This window comes from Eupeodes corollae, chromosome 2 (assembly GCF_945859685.1).
Source record: "Eupeodes corollae chromosome 2, idEupCoro1.1, whole genome shotgun sequence".
Classification (NCBI taxonomy): Eukaryota; Metazoa; Arthropoda; class Insecta; order Diptera; family Syrphidae; genus Eupeodes; species Eupeodes corollae.
In genome coordinates, this window is record NC_079148.1 from 102,419,673 (window position 1) to 102,438,241 (window position 18,569).

The window sequence follows — 18,569 nt, forward strand, 5'->3', positions numbered from 1 at the left end:
GCGATTAATCATTTCTGAGAGACGGCACAATGTTTCAGAAGAATCATAACTTTATTGTTTTGTGGGCTTATAATCTAAGATTTGGAAATTTTTTTCGACGTACTTGAAACCTATGATTTAGACAATTTTCTGTGAAAGTCTAATCTCTTGTTTGTGCTTTTAAACCATCAATGTTTGATTATTTGAAAGCGAAATCCAAGAGACCATATAATACAAATTATTCTAAAACTAAATTTCATAAAAATAGCTTTGGATGGAATGCTTAAGCTTCGTAATAATAGAATTGTTTGCTTTCGTTGATTGACAATTGAAGGATCTGAACAATGTAGAAATTCGAAAAATAAATTAAACTGATATTTTAAAATTAAATAATGAAGTAAATGTTAGTCTCCAGGATTGGAATCGGCTGAGGTGATTTTTGATAAATTTTAGTCAAAATGGAGAAACTTGATCGATATAAAGTTATGAATAAAAATCGGTCACAACAATATGTAATATTTTTTCCAATACATATGTCATGTTGGAGTTATTTGCGCTTGATTCCAATATTTGTTATATTAAAATTAATTGGTTTAGCAACGGTTCTGATCTGTACGTTTAATATTAGGTCCTTTAACAGACCACGTGCTGCCAAAGAATTAGTGAAAGCACTAAACTGCTTCAAGGTGGATATTACCACCATCCAAGACGTGCAATGGGATGAACCAGGCAAACGCAAACTAGAAGACTTCGACAGAGTCTATTTCCGTGTAAATTTGTTGTTGGATCTAGACTCTGGCAAAAAGTCTTGAAATTCAACACTGTGAGCGAGTGCACTACGACAAACCGCATCAAGGATAAATTCGCCAACACAAGCCTAATAAGCGCGCATGTCCCAACAGAGAAGAAAGATGAAGACCAAAGACATATTCTTCGAGCTCTTGGACAAGACTTATGAGCAGTGCCCTGGCTATGATATTAAAATGATCTTAGGAGATTTCAACACCAAGCTAGGAAGGGAAGACATCTTTGGTGGCACAATCGGGAGATACAGCCTGCACGCCACCACTTCCGACAACGGATTCAGGCTGATCCATTTCGATGCTGGGTAAGAAGTTCTGGTAGCAAGTACGCAGTTCACAAATCTCAATATCCACAAGGAGACATGAAAATCTCTTGATTAATCAACTATCAACTGATCGACGCACAACACTTCTCTTTAGTATACAGGATGTCCGAACCTTCCGAGAGGCCAACATTTACTCGGACCACTACCTCGTTGCAGCCAAGGTACGGCTACAGAAATTCCAATCCAAGACAAAAAAAGAAAAAAGAGGCTGGGATGCGACCCACACTGATAACTTCCCATCCCGTCTGTCGATTTGTCTTGCTTAAAAGTTTGTCTATATGTACTCGTATCAATTTTTACCAAATTTTTTGTAGATTTTATTTTTTTATGAAAACACGGACTGTTGGATTTTTATATAAAAATTACTGAATATTGAAAACAATATTTTCTGTGAAATAAAATAAGTTTGAAGCCAATATTTAAAATTTTTGAAAAGATATTTTAGTCGAAAATCAATTTTTACGAACTTTTATACATTTGTTTTTAGGTTTTTTTTTGTAAAAAAAACTGTTAATTCGATTTTTCTCAAAATTTGTCCTAATATTGAAAACAACATTTTTTATAAAAATAAATTAGTAAGAAGCTATTATCTCAAAGTGTTTAAAAGATATTTGAGTCGAAAATCATTTTTTACCAACTTTTATTAATTTTTTTTTCGGTTTTTATTTTTTTGTAAAAAAAACTGTCAATTCGATTTTTTTCAAAATTTTACTGAATGTTAACAACAATAGTTTTTAAAAGATAAAAGTAAATTAAAGCCAATATCTCAGAGTTTGGAAAAGATATTTTTGTCGAAAATCAATTTTTACCAACTTTTATACTTTTTACTTGCGACATATAGGAACTATATGGCAAGTTTTGCATTCGTGCAAAATTTCGAACTCGAGATTTTAATCAAACATGATATTACGATGGTAGAGAAGTCGAAAAAAGTGGGTCCCGCGATTCCGTCCGGTCGGTTTTGTCTGTCTGTCCACGCTCCTACAGCCTAAACCATTGGGTCGATTGAGTTCAAACTTGGAAGTTAAGGTTTTGAGCAGATTCGCGTTAGGCGTTTTTTTAATTTTTTTTTTAAGATCAAAACTAACAGTGGGCCTCATACAATTTTTTTGGTCAAAAACCGAAAAATCGAATTTTCTCAAAAACAAACCGATAGATTTTTTTTTAATTTTCTCTAAAATTTTATTTTTTAACTTGGCTTCTTTTTATAAGAAAACCATATTTTTGTATTGCTCAGGAAAGGCACCGCTCATAGAACCGTTATTTTGTTTTTTAATTTTCTCAGTAACCTATGAACTGATTTTAATAATTTTTTTTCTGAATAAGCTCCTATATTGCTTTAACAACATTTGATTAACAAAAATGGAATTTTTAATTGTTTGGATTTTTTAAAAAATATTGAATTTTTATTTTTCAAAACTCTATATCTCAAAAACGGGTCAACAGTTTTTTACGAAATTCAAACGTAAGACGTATATTTACAATCACTAAACAACTGCATTCCAGAAATATTTTTAGAACAAAATTGGAAAATTTTATATATAAAAAATTAATTTATAAAAAAACCGCTCTAACGATTTTCAAAATAAAAATTTGAAAAATCAACTGGTTTCTTATTTATAAAATGGCATTTAAATTTTTGAAGTCAATCTTCTTCTTCAGGTAAAATTTTGAATCTTAAAATATTATTTTTTAAATTATTTTAACTGTACATGAGCCCGAAAGAGCGCATTATTTTGACAAAATTGTAATTACATTCCTATCTTTCATCCAAATTAATGCATTTGGTACGCAATCTAACAATCTATTTTAAAGAGTCTATCAAGAAGTATTATCTTGGTAACTTTGTATATGTGATTTTAAAATATTATTCTTTACGAATAAAGTTGTTTCACACATGATTTACTTGCCTTCGCCTATATAAAAGAATGAATACTTAGTAGGTACAAGTTAAAGAAACGTGCCAGACAAAGTATGTGTATTTTCTATTAGAATCACTTTTTCAACACATACACATTGTACCTATATATAAAGGTATTACGTACAACTTCTACAACTACTGTTTACGTGTCACTTCTTAACTAAAATCCAAAACGCACAAGAGCCTCACTGTAAACAACACATGAACAGCAATTTCTTGTACTTGTTCGTATGTTTGTTTTTTAAAACTTTAGTGAAAAAAATAGACTGAACGTAATAACTCCATGTTTGCGCTGAAAACTTAAGACGGAATGTAGTATGTACCTTCTAGCCACCAATAACATTCCTTCATTATCATCATAAACATGTCCTTATCTATCTATCTGCATAAAGCTAAGCACGCCAAGTGAACTATTCTATAGTCGTTTTAGCCAACTACCTGCTACCTAACTACACAACCAATAGGCGATCGCCTTACAATTTAAACATTCATGGTCTGCCTCTTTCTTATCTTATTTATTTTCCATCCTGGTTCTTCTAATATGAAATTACAATAAAGCTATCTAAAGGAAAAAAGCTTTTAAGGAACAAGTTGAATCTATATGAATCGCATTGTAGCTTTATAGTTAATAGAAACCATTTTTTATATACAAAGATCGTACACAAGTAAAAGCAGACTTTTGAATGTAAATAAAAACAAATATCGGTAAAAGATCCTAAACAGCTGACTTAAGCATGCAAAAGTTTGTTTCATTCCCTTATTATATACAATAATAAGCCATTTTGTTTGTTCTATAAAGTGCATTGATATAAATAAAACAAATTCATCAACCTTCATATGAAAGCTCTTTATGTGAAAACATATATGAGGATAGACTCAAATAAAATGAAGGAAATTGTGTTGACTTTTTGGGTCGAAAATTAATTATCTCCCTTATTCTGCTGGCTGCTTATGGGAATGGGAATAATATTTTTCTCTTGCTCCCGCTGAATTTCTCTACTTTCAAAACTAACGCCACGCCAACGACTAGGCATCTGGTCGCTCTAAAAATTTCTGCTCATGGGAGTACTATGGTTTTCATATACAAAGATCGTGCGGTTTTTTTGACAATTCAAATGGCATTTTTATCTTTGAAGCCAAACTTATTTTACAGGTATATTTTTAAATCTCATATAAGTACTTATTTAAACAGACTCTTTGCATACAGGAGCAAGTTCGTGCGACCCAGTCGTGCATTTTATTTTAAACTGCTATGGTAAAAAAATCACCCACGCAATTTTCTTGAGAGCAATTTCTGCATCTTTCTGCCTTATTATCTGTATAACAAAATTTATTTGAAGTCAATATCTCTTCTGGTTCTTGAGCTATGGACGACGAAAAAAACGTCGCGAACGTACGAACGTACGTACACACGCACGCACAGACATCTTTCTAAAAATCTTTTATTTCGACTCTATTGACCTTGAAACGTCGAGAAATGTCAAAATTTTCAATTTGACAAATTGGACCCATTACAATAACTTCCTATGGGAAGTTAACAAGGAAGTACTGTGAGCAGTTTTGACATTAGAAGATTACAATCGCAAGAGACTGCCATGTCCTTTTCCGATCGAGTCTCTAATAACCTCTTAAGGAGGTTTCACGTGGGCACCACAGCAAAACCCCTGGTTTGACGACGAATGCCGGCAAGTGCACGCATCGAAACAACAGGCATACAAACGGCGTTGCACAGAAGTATGAGAGCTGCTCGCAAGCTCTACGAGCAGAAAAGGAAAGAGAGAGGGACACCGGCTTCTTAGATGGAAAAAAAGAGAGCATAAGAAGCGCGCGATCGAGGAGATAGATTGATGTCACAACAGGAATGAGGTTCGTAAATTTTACCAAAAGTTAAAAAAAAACCTCTCAAGGGTACCAGGCACGAACCGAAGCCTGTAAAGACGATCAGGGGAACATCGTAGTAGAACCGCAGTCGATGCTGGGAATATGGAAAGGTCACTTCTCCAAATTATGTAATGGCGATGACTAACCAAATTCCGTTGTAAGTAAGATATAACCACTCAACCTAGGCGACGCAAATCAACAATTCCGCATACTCGACCTTGACGAAGTGAAGATAGCTATATCTAAAGTTAAGTCAAACAAAGTTGATGGAGCTGTAGGCATCGATGCCGAACTATTCAAAGTAGCAGAAGATGACTTGGTAGGGAGCAAGCACCAACTCATCCGCAAAATATGGTCGGAAGAAACCAAGCCCGATGAGAAGAATCTCAGCATAGTGTGACACATAAGAAAGGAGACCCTCTAAACTGCGCCAACTACAGAGGCATCAGTCTCCTTAACATTGCATATAAGATAATCTCTGCCGTATTATGTGAACGTCTGAAGCCGTTCGTCAACAACCTGATTGGTTCTTATCAATGTTGCTTCAGACCAGTAAAGTCTACTATCGATCTTGGAAAAAACCTAGGTGCCCACCATCTCTTTATCGATTTTAAAGCCTCGTTTGGGAGCATCTATAGTTAAATTTCTAATTTTTTGCAGATTGCACTGATGCATTTGATGTCAAAAAAAGTTTAAGATAAGGCGATACACTATCATGCGACTTCTTCAACATCGTTCTGGAAAGAATTGTGCAAAACTCAACCATCAACACTAGAGGCTCAATCTTTCCAGGTGGGAAAGACCTCAACCAACTAATCCTGCGAAACTAGCTAGATACCGAGCTGAATGGAAACGGATATTGGTTGAGGCCCAGGTCCTTCCCGGACTGTAGCGCCACCTTACGAAAGCAAGTAAGTAACAGTTGACGTGTAGCTTTCAATCTGTCAATACTTTTTTCGGAGGTGGTCGGTCTTTTTGACAACTGTCACTTATTTTAAAATTAATGCTGTGGCGTTTTCCTGAAATCATTTTAAAATTATAATGGAAAACCATAAAATTACATGCGTTTTATTGCATCTTTAAAAACACACTTGTAGAAAATTACTTTTATTTAATTATATACAAAAAGGTAAAACATAACCAAACTTTTGTTGTCAATGTTTTGTTTGTTTTATTAAGAAAAAACATTAAAAGTGAGTTTTTCAACATATTCTGCAAGTCTTAGACAGAGTTAAGACCTGAAAGTTTGATTTGAAATTTAGAATAAGTAAAACACTTACTTATTACATGCTTACTGCCATGGATTTTAATTAATATAACATACATTTTTTCCATTTCGGATTTTAGTTTCTATTTTTTGATTTATTGTTCTGATAAACAATTCATCCACATCGAATTCTTTTTTAATGCGAATAAAATTACATTTAAAAAGGTCAGACTTGTTATTATTTCAATGCTCTGTGTTAAAAATCACTCAATAAAAGCAATTTACATAATTTAAAAGTAATATTGATATTTTTTATTCAAAACTCTTGCATTCAAAAAAATTTTAAAGTTCTTATAAAAAAAACATAGCCTACAAAAAAAAAACAGAAATAAGTGTGTACAGGAAAAAATGTTATTAATTTTTGTTAATAAAAACAGTTCAAAAACTTAACCCAACAACAAAAAAAAATCGTATGTAATTATTTACAGAATCTATATTGTCAAATGAAATTATCAACAAAAAAACCAACATAGTTAACAGAAATTCCGGATAAAAAAAACAGTCAACGAGCCATTAATTTGCAAACACATATAAATGATTAATTTACGCCACTAAAAGTGTTGCATTAATTATGTTATTATTATGGACGTCATACTTCATAGTTCATGCACAACATGTGGTAAAATATAGTTAATACCTATAATGTGTAGGAAGGTTTTGTTTTAATTTGTTGCTCTATGGATAAATTGAAAGGTTATTTTTAAACAATCATAAAAAAAAACAAAATATTGTTTGATTATGATGAACAACATAATAATTAACTTTTTTTTTGGGTCTGTGATTTTGTTTGTTTAAGACATAATTCATTTGATTGATTTTAAATATTCATAAACAATATTTCTTTTTTTAACCATGCCGATGAAAAAAATGTAATTACTAATGATAGTTAATACAATATATGACAAAAAAAAACAATAATTTACCTTGATTTTAATAAATTCATATCAGTCCATACTTCAAAAAAGGATTTTTTTTATTAATGTTGACTTGTTGTTGTTTATTGAAGATACAAATGTCTGAAATAAAAAAAAAAGTATAAAATATTAATTATAAGTCCTGGTACTTATTTTATTTTGAATAAGAAAAACACATTTTAAACTAAATTCATAAAATTACGATAATTACGTACTTTCAGCTAATAAGAAATTAATTACTTTTGACTCTGTTTTTCGTCTTAAAAACAATTTTTGAAGTTTTTAATTTTTAGATAAAAATGTCATTCGGATTTTTATAAAAACTTAAGCATTTATTTTTAAAATTATTGAATTTGTTTTTAATTTTACCAAATTAGAAGGGTTGGTTCTTAATCAAGTTCTAAATGAATTTTAATATTTTTATAGGTAAGGTTAAAGTGACTGTCCATGATGGAGTAAAACACACTTTTGTAAGTTTAATGGCCCATTGTGATACCACGTGAATCTTGAGGTTTTCCTCTAAGCTCAATGAAAACAGTTTGAGTGCTTTATAAAGCGTGAGAGTCTGATTATGCTAATAAGGTTTAGATCATTACAGAAGAATTCTCCTAGGTAATTCTTGTGTTTTTGAAAGGTGAAGAACTGTTTTCTTCTCTTTCTCGTCCATACAGCTTCTGCAAAAGTCGTTTGAGAATACACCTAGCCGATTATCGAGCTAATATGCGATCTGCTTGGAGACTGCAAACACCTTGATCGCTTTCAATCTAGTGTGACCTGACAAGTCGTGTCTGCCTTCTTCATAGCGTCCTGCATTAACAATAGTTGGTAGAACTTTTGCCAACGTTGTAGAATGGGTTGGGTGAGTTCATCTGCCGTACTTGGAATCTTTCTATGGCCCGACACCCAGCAAAGGTGAATATTAAACTGTTGTGCCATCTCCCTTAGAGTAGATCGACAGCTAAGGACTGTTATAGAGTTTGTAGATACGGAGTGCAGAGATTTGATAGTGGCCTGCCCATCTGAGAAAATACGGATATCAGATGTTGATATCACGTTTTCTTTTAAGCCAAGACAAGAGTTCTTCTATCGCCAAAAGTTACGCCTGAAAAACGCTACAATGATTGGGAAGGCGGAATGAGAGACTTAATTTCAGTCGTTCAGAGTACACATTGCACACCCCCACCAACCCCTTATTGTTTTTGATTCATCTATATAAAAGTGGACCGACCTTTCTTCCATTATTGACCTATCTTCCCAGAAAGATCTGGAAGGTGTAGAAATCTGAATGTTGCTGTCGAATTGCAGTTGGGGGATGGTGCATTGATGGAATTTTGTATTTCTTCGAAAATAGGACTAATTTGGTTTTGTTTGGGTTAACACCCAGATCACACCGATCAGCCAAAGTATTGGTCTGCCTAAGGTAATTTGTAAAAGTTCTTTTAAGGTGCTTTCCTGAAAACGTGATACAAGTTCATCTGCATAGACAATCACTCTGAGAACCTCTGCATCCAGACTAGTTAGGTTTTCATTCACCACTAGGTTCCAGAGGAGAGGATACAGAACACCACCTTACGGTATCCCTTAGTAACGAATTTTTTAGCAGAAGAGTTACCCAACATTAAATGAATTAACTTCCCAAGCAACTATCTACGTTTAGAGATTTTAGTTCAGATGCAATTGCAAATGTGTCCACGTTGTTAAGGGCACCTTCGATGTCAAGGAAAGCAATCAAAGTGAACTCTCTAGGACGAAGAGAGTATTCGATGGTGCGTACTAGTGTGTATAACGCCGTTTCCAACGATTTACCTTTAAAGTAGGCATGTCAATCAATCTTTCTTAGGTCTTAAGAAGTAATGATGATAGACTTAAAGATCGTTGATCTTTAGGATTGACTTGCAAACATTTACCTGCTTTTCGTATAAAAACAACTTTAACTTCTCTTCATGCCGATGGAAAAGAGACCAGCTATAGCTGGTAAACATTGCCTAAAGGATTGGTGCAATTATGTCTGAAGCTTTTTATAGCAATACCATTAAATAAGCTAAGAGAATAAACAAAAATAAAATAATGCATTTCTACTTTTATTTAATTTGGACTATATTTGGTTTTGGATTTTTTAGCACTCTTGACACTCTTGACTTTATTTTAAAGTCCAAAATCGTGCTGCACTTTTGAGTGCAATAAAATCAAAAATTTCGCTTAGAACCTTATTACACTAGAGCGTATTTCATGGCAGCGCGAAGAGAGAGAAGCCGAAATGGTGGGGTTCAGTCTCGAAATCTTTCAGTCATCCTCTCTTACAACAATTAGAAGAAAAAATAGAGAGTATCTTGGAAGTATTGCCTTTACTGAAGCTTGAAGACAAAGTTGTACGACTGTTGTCTGACGTCCAATTAGTAATGTTATACGGATGCAACTATTCAATATTAAGGGACTACGCACCATCTTACTGCTTCAGGAACCCATTGACACTACTTTACTAAGTCACAAGTGGCAGTGAATTGGACACACGCCTTCGACAGTTTTTGTCCAAGAAATTCAATGCAGTGGAATCCAATCCCTCAAGAAAGCAAAAGAAACGGGAAACCGAGAAGCACATAGAAAAGGTCTGAGGACCTAATTACGTACAAATCAAAACAGTCCTTCTTTCTAATATAAAATAATTCTCAGTTTAGTTCGAAAAATCATTAGTTTAAAAAATACTTCTTTCACTCTTTTCAGATATCAAGACAAACTTCCAATCGATTCCGTCTTGTATTTTACACAACTGAAATGTTTACTTTTTTCATGAAAATTTTTAAAATTGTTAAAATTTTGTTAGATTTATTCATAATAAGTATTTGACGTGTGACCTAAAATTTGTTTTATTTTCTTCTAAACCTTCTAAAGACAATTTACAGCTGATATTTTTTGTCCCAGGGAAAATGATACTTAGATCAACGATGACCTAAACCACCATTAATTCTACATTTCTGAACTTAAAGAAGAAAACCAAAAATGTAAACAAAACAAAAACTACACACAAACGGGTTTAAATGTTTTCAGCTTTTATTTTTTCTTTTTTCATCTTCATTTTTCTTTCATTGGTAAGCAGCGAGGTATTTTTAGTTTCAAAGAATCAAAAAATGTAGGTCAAGAAGCCGTATATGACTAAAATGACCCACCTTCAAAAGACGACGTCGTCGTCGTGGCCGTTGTTGTTGATGTTGCTTATACTATACATCATTGATGATGATCACCATATAGCAGAAGATATCAAGACTTAACACATATACACAAAATCTACCCACGTCCATTGAAGATCTTGTCCAAGTCATTTATTCTGAATGAAGAAAAACAAGAAGAAAACGTGATTCCATTTGATGTTTTGGTGAGTTTTAAAGTTGGTGTAGAGTATATCCAAAGCCTTTCTTAATCATGATGCGATTCTTCATCTCTTACCAAATGAAACATACAATGAGAACGTCTTAACTTGATATTTTTGCCATAATATCGACAAGATGGGCTTATGGATGAAGGAGTGTTATAAAGCCAGCGAGATGAATGAAAGACTCTTTAAGATACCTACTTAACTGTTTGTGTTAAAGAATCAGGCATCAGGAAAATAAAAACAAAATTCAAAAAAAGAGGACTTCAGAAGAAGACTGAAAGACAGTAACCGATATTATATGATGTGTACGATGAACGGACGGACAGAAGGACGGACGGACAAACTAACAGGAAAGAATCGTATAACATCTTGCCGTAATTGGAGATCAGTAGGTTTTTGTTGCACTTTCTAGTGTTCCTTTATTTTAAGGAGTTGTTGTTTTTTTTTAATTTTCAATTAGGCAGACAGATAAATTATATTTAACTAACACTGAAAAAAAATTATTATTGTTTTTTTTTTATTTCGGACAAAAAATCTTAAATGTAAATAAATCTATTGATTTTTAAAAATCTTGTTTTTGATATATTGTTATAGTAGGTAAATACTTATCTCGGAATCAACAATAAGAAAGCTGCTGTACGGAGACTTTTTGGGCTTTGTGTATTACAGGTTTTGTGTGTAAGGTTTTAGCTCAAAATTATAAGTATTAATTTTGTCGGCCAAGCAAGACACCTGATGGCCGCACAAGATAAGAGGATGAATTTACTTGACGACTACGATGAGTTAAGACTGAACAACATTTTTTAAACATTTGGCGTTTAAGAAATGCAGTTATTTGTTATAGAAATCTGTTCGAAGGTATATGTGAGTTTGAAGACCATCAGTAGTGTTTTAACTTTCAAGATAACTATTGAGTCATTTTTTTACACTTTGGGGGAAAAATAAAATGCTACTCCACGTGAACTAAGGATTTTATAATATTCCAATTTCACTATTTTTCTTATTAACAAATAATTTAAAAAAGAAGCTTTTTTTAACCTTGTCTAAATTTTCGAGTATTGAAATTTCCATAATTCAAATAGAACAAAATATGCCTAACGATAAAACAAAAATAATGAATGCTTTAACTTTAAACTTTAGCGACGAAGATCAACAATTCCGCATACCGCAAGATAGTTATATCTCAACCGAAGTCAAACAAAGCTGCTGGAACTGACGGCATCGCTGCCAAACTATTCAAAGCAGCAGGCGATGACTTGGTACGGAGCATGCACCAACTCATCTGCAAAATATGGTCGGAAGAAAGCATGCCCGATGAGTGGAATCTCAGCATAGTGTGCCCGATACATAAGAAAGGAGACCCTCTAAACTGCGCCAACTACAGAGGCATCAGTCTCCTTAACATTTCGTATAAAATCCTCTCTGCCGTATTATGTGAACGTCTGAAGCCATTCGTCAACAACCTGATTGGTCCTTATCAGTGTGGCTTCAGACCAGGAAAGTCCACTATCGACCAAATATTCACACTAGGGCAGATCTTGGAAAAAACCCAGGAGCTTCAAATCGATACCCACCATCTCTTTATCGATTTTAAATCCACGTACGACATCATCTATAGGGAAGAGCTCTACCGAGCAATGTCTAGTTTTGGCATCCCTGTCAAACTTATCCGTTTGTGCAGAATGACGATGGTGAATGCACGCTGCTCTATCAAGATCGGAAGAGATCTTACCGATGCATTTGACGTCAAAAAAGGTTCTAGACAAGGCGATGCATTGTCCTGCGGCTTCTTCAACATCGTTCTGAAAATAATTGTGCAAAACTCAACCGTCAACGCTAGAGGCACAATCTTCCAAAGGTCCATCCAATTACTCGGATACGCAAATGATATTGACATAATTGGAAGATCAAAGCGTGATGTCAGTGGAGCGTTTTTGAGCATTGCGACTCAAGCGAAGAAGATGGGTTTAGTGGTCAATGAGGGCAAGACCAAGTATATGCTGTCATCAAAAAAGGACACTGAACGACGACGTCTTGGACAAAACGTCACCATGGACAGCTATAACTTTGAGGTAGTTAAGGACTTTGTCTACCTAGGCACCGCTATTAATGCAGACAACGACACCAGCGCTGAAATCAAACGAAGAATAACTCTTGCAAATCGCTGCTTCTTTGGACTTAGAAGGCAATTGAGAAGTAAAGTCCTCTCTCGAGCATGTAAAATCACCATCTATAAGACATACATCATCCCGGTTCTCATTTATGGCGCTGAGGCCTGGACCCTGTCAAAGAAAGATGAGACCGTCTTAGGATGCTTCGAGAGAAAAATTCTTCGGCTGATTTTTGGCCCCGTACGCATAGATGGAGAATGGAGGAGAAGATATAACGACGAACTGTACGGGCTGTACAGCGACACTGACCTAGTTAGCAGAATTAAAGTCCAACGGCTTAGATGGCTAGGTCATGTAGAGCGGATGGACATCAACGCTCCAGCCCGGAAGGTCTTCGAATCCAATCCCGAGGGACGGCGCAGTAGAGGAAGACCGCGACTCAGGTGGCGCACCCAGGTGGGAGAGGACCTCAACCAACTTGGCATGCGAAACTGGAGACAGCTAGCTAGGGACCGAGCTGGCTGGAGACGCTTGTTGGTTGAGGCCCAGGTCCGCCCCGGACTGTAGCGCCACCTTAAGTAAGTAAGTATACTACAAAAAGTTAGAAAAAAATGATTTTCGGCTTGAATGTTTTGGTAACAATTAAATAACAAACATTGTTATTATTAACTCGTACAATACTTGGAAAAATACAATAAAAAGCTTATGTGTACCAAAAAATCTACACAACATTGGTAAAAAATGGTTCTCGACTACAATATCTCTGGAAAAAAAGCAGATATTACAAACTGGTTTTCGACTGATATGAATACTTACAGTTTGATGCAGATTGTAGAGTGGTGGCATCATTGGACCATCTATCTTGAAAATGAGGCGAGAAATAACGTTTTGGTCGACATGGGCTTAGGTGACCTCTGATACATGCAGGATGGTGCGATATTCCAATTCGAATGCCTTACCATGGTGTCGCTTACCATTAAATGCCGACATGATTCTTCTACGCTCATGCGAGCTAGGTGTTCAAGCCACTGGAGAGTACCGAGTTTAATTTGTTTGAGGATTCATGATATAAGTGTCTCCAACATTTCTCTGGAAAGAGTTGGAGTGCTTTTAACTAATCCCTCAGGTAGTAGCAGAACCATAGTCCTGTACAGCAGGAAAGTCTAAATTTCCTGATTTAAAAAGCGTTGACAGGGTAGAGTATATTTTGTTGGTTTTGAGCAATGAGCACCAACTCGCGTATTTATTTCTTCTATTTTGTCCTCGGCTACTACTACAGACAAAAGTTATTAAAAGGATTGCACTAATTCAAATTCCCCGCAACCTTGACTGTTTGACCAACTGTTCATTTAGCAGTCGAAGCTAGCACGGACATTTTTCTTCCTTCACTGATTTACAGCCTAAGATTTCGTGCTGCCTGCGCAATCTGGATGAAGATATGGTGTTTAGATGTTTAATAACCCGGAAACGATTCAAGAACAGTGTTTTTCAACGTGAGGTCGGGAAGCCTTTTTAGAGGGGTCGCGAAGATTGTTATGAGGAATTCCAAAAGGTTAAGAAAATACTGCAGTTAAACAATAAAGTAAAAAGAGGTTTGTTAAGAAAAATTATAACTAAAGCTAAAATTCGTTTGTGTTCAAATAAACAAAAAAATAAAAATAACCTATGAGATATAATCCATCTTAAACATTTGTATAAAATTAACAAAAAGTTATTCTTAATACGAGGTTCAGAAATCAATTGCTTCCAACGTCTATCCGTTTTTGGAACATTGAGAAATAAATCGTTTTCCAAATTTAAGCGATTTCTTTCCATACTTTTAATTTCAGCCTCGCACAGGTACGAGGTGACAAATGGAATCAGACACTTAAGAGCCTCTAATGTTAATCCAGGATGTTCTAATTTCCTTTTTAACCAAAAGACATCCAAATTGAATTGCAGCATTCCATCGGTAGATAGATCCAGCAGACTTTTCTTGAGCTTGATTGCCAATTTTGCCTCATTTACAGCTGCATTTATTGGCCCAACATTCTTCGACATCTCTTCCATTGAGAAGTAATGACACATTTCTTCTTTAAACTTTTCTAACAACATTTTCATACCAGGTATAAATTCCTTGATATTTATCTCACATCCGAATTCTTTAAACAAAGATTGTGTCGAGGAAAATGTATTTAAGTGGTTTTGATGACCAAAATTCAATTTTGTTTGTAAAGTCATGGATTTTGTCTTAAGCAGTGAAGATATTTTCATTCCGCCTTTGAAGACTTTTATTCAAGATATACAAGCAAAAAAGTTCGAGATGTCAAAGTTAAAATGTATGAAAGAAAAGCTCTTAAAAGTGTTGCCACATTTTTGTATTTAAACAAAATTCGAGTTATCGAAATTCGAGCTATTGAAGTTCGACGGTACGAAAAAAAAGCAATCGATTGGAAGCTCGCAAAACATTTCTTCCTGATAAAGGGTCCGTTTCATGTAAGAGGTTGAAAAACACCAATCTAAACAATAAATAAGCTTCAGCGCAAAACCATAACCAATGTCTCGTAACATTTTTGGAGTGACGGAATGTTTTACTATAGAATCCGCCTTTACATAATTATTGGGAATGTTTGTCCATACTTATAAGGCTATTGAAAAAGGCCAATATTTAGGTTCATTAATGTTATTGCATTTCAAAAATAAACATATTTTTGGCTAACCCTAAATCTACATATTTTTCCCTCATCATCTTTAAGATCCTATTTCGATACCTAATTTTACAATTCTCAAAATTAATTTATTTTTCTCAAAGGTTATGTAAAGTTTTAGTCACAAAGCGGTATTAAGAAATATTGTATCTTATAGTTAAACTAAATTGCTGAAACTTTGAAGACATAAACATTAGTATTTTTGTTTATGTAGATATAAGAAGAAAAAATAGGATCGTTAAGAAAATAACATACAAAATTGTAGTTGTTTTGATACAACTTTTAATAGTTCTTTTTTTAAAAATAAAGGTACTTGAGTAAAAAAAGAAATGTTCAACTAGAAAAATGTGCTTTCCACCAATCTACAAAATGTTGACTTTTACGCTATTTTTTTAAGAATCGTGAGTTTAAATTTCAAGCTAAAGTTTTGACTTTTAATTCACTAAACAACATAAGAGTGTTTCTCATTTCTGTCTTTGTTTTTCCTGAGTGTATCTTTCTTACATAAAATTCGTGCATTTAACAAAAAAGTTCAGATAATAATTTATTTATGTTGTTTGTTTGGTGCGAATGTTTAGCTTAAGATCGTTTTTCTTGTGGCGATAATAATTTAATATTTGTTTATTAAGTTTTTTGTTTTTTTATTTGTCTGTGTAACATTTCCGAATAAGATAAACGTAATCACTGATGGCTGGTTAACTGACCGGTAGAGAAACCCGTTTGCAACGGTAGATGGCGTAACAAAACGGATAAAACTCTCCAAAGTAGGACTTGCGTCATGTTTAATATTATTTATATGCATGTTTTCGGTTACCATCAAAGTTTGTTTTTAGGTCTTTTCGATCTCATAACCCCGCACCGCAACATCGACGGACGAAAAACGACTCCAAACGAAACTAATGCTGTATCGGTTTCACATAACCGTGCGAATTTAAAAAAAAAAACAAAAACTTAAACAGGCAAATGAACTATTTCTATAATATTGGACCGGTTCCATAAGCTTCTTGAATTTTTTAAAACTTTTGTTTCTTTTTTCGGAACTTATTCTTTTTTTTGTGAAGTCTTGGACGAGTTATTGATTCAGTGTATACCAAAGTTTAAATAGTAAAGTTGTAGTTCGTGTTGGTTAATATTCACATTAACTAACTGCGTTTCATGAATGCAAATTTTATCGGATGGCAATGGCTGTTAAGGCTAATGTTGTGGATGGTGGCGTTTAGAGTGGATAATATGGAATAAGAATGGAGGTGGCATGGCGTGTGTCCTATAAGAGCGATGCGATTAATTTTATAACCAAACCACGCGCAGGAGGAATAACATTATGATTTTATTATACTACCTACCTTCCTATGAGTATATCAAGACCTATGCTTACAACCATTGAAGTTTAATCATGAACTATAAGCTGTGTTTTGGTTTGTTTGTGATGTAAGAAAATTGCTAACAAATAAAAGTTCATGAATTATTATATTAATGGAACTACTTTATCAATTTCATTCAAATGGTATCGTTTTATTAAGGTTTCACTAATTTTTTTTTATTTGAAAAGATGGTTATTTTTCTGGTAAAATTATGTGAAAAATTGATTATAGACATTTGTTAAAATATATGATATAAAATCATATTGGATAATGACTTCGGTACCAATTAGCATTATGTTTTTGTATAACTCGTTCTAAGAACAATCTTACTGGCTATAATTTTTTTCTTGGGATTGTTTTAGATTAAGTAACAAAAAAGAACCTGGGATGAGACCCACAAAATTATAACTTCACATCCCGTACCAGTCTGTCAATTTGTCTAAACATTTATAAAAAAGGTTGTTAACAGTTTTTTGAGTAAGATACGAAATTTGAAGTCTATATATTTATTTATTCCCCTAATACTTGAGTCGAAAACCATTTCTTTTGTTTTTGTACGTTTCCGTATTTTGTAAGAAAGTTGTCAACTGAGTTTCTTAATTTCTCAAACAAATAAACTAAAATCTATCAACAATGACATTGAAAGTTTTTATTTCTTATATAAAAAAATACAGATTTAATTTTTCACTTCAGAATATTTTTACACTTCAGAATTTAAAAAAGTAGTAAGCTCATAGCAAGCGTCAAACTACGATCAGAGGCTCATCATAAGTGCATGTATTAGTTGTTAGTAAAAAATAATACAATTATAGCCTAACACACGCACAAATACAAAACAAAATTAGCATTTATCTATTACAGAACAAAAAATAAAATGAGAACGTTTACGATAGTGGAGCATGGGTTCTAAACAATAATTTTAATCCCACCTTATTTAAATTTAAATCTATCGATGATCAGTTTAAGTTTTAAAAGTCGATTTAAAGCTTCATTCTTCCCATAGTTAGTTCTATGGAAGTCAATATGTATAAAATCAAACGTGCGCAGGTGATGAGTTCCGCCCCGGTAATTCAAATGTACACAAGATAGCAAATAAGGTGCATCAATTTCACCATTAATGAATTGATGAAAAAATACTAAGTCATTATTAACAAGTCTTTGATAGAGAAATTTCATTTGAAGAAGCTGAATACGATGTTCATAGGGAGGCAGATCATAGGGATCTTCCCAAGGAAGAACTTTTTAGGCAAAGCGAAAGAAATTATGTTGAATTGATTCAATACGTTTTCTATGAATTTCGTAATAGGGAGTCCATACCTGCGAAGTATATTCAAGATGAGGACGAACAATTATACAAAGAAAGACTAACACAGCGATCATTGAACTCCTTTTCCCAGCGTTTTATAAAATCAAGCATAGAACTTGCCTTATTAACAATAACATTAATGTGATGTGTAAACTCTAAGTTCGAACAGAAATGTACACCTAAATCTTTAAATGTGGAGACACGACAGAGTTTTTGCTGTGATATACAGTATTCCAATACGTTACTAATTAGGTTTTTAGTAAAAGTTATCGTCTGGCATTTTAAAGGGTTGAGTGAAAGGGTATTTTACCACACCAAAAGGTGAAACTATCAATGTCGGCTTGTAAAAGAATACGATCATGGTTGGACTTTATTATTTTGAAGATCTTCATATCGTCAGCAAAAATGAGAAGTCTACTTGAACATGACGATACATCGTTAATAGACAGGATGAACAGAAAAGGGCCAAGATGGCTTCCCTGGGGAACACCAGATTGGGCAACAAAAGGTTCAGAATGACAATTTCTAAATTTTGCCTCGTAGGATCTGTTTTCAAGGTATGACTTCATCCAAGCTAAGAAAATTGGTGGGAAACCAAGAGCCTTAAGTTTAAATAAAATAATTCTGTGGCTAAGTTCTTCAA

At 33.9% G+C, this 18,569-nt stretch overlaps 1 protein-coding gene across 1 annotated transcript in view; it reads right to left on the minus strand.

The window, feature by feature from the left end:
- The window catches only part of LOC129946981 (serine-rich adhesin for platelets), a 437,327-nt gene that overhangs the window by 273,078 nt on the left and 145,680 nt on the right, over positions 1-18,569 (minus strand). Inside the window, exon 2 of the mRNA XM_056057365.1 lies at positions 7,101-7,193. The gene's annotated coding sequence lies outside the window, so the exon portion shown is untranslated. The remainder of the gene's footprint in view (positions 1-7,100; positions 7,194-18,569) is intronic.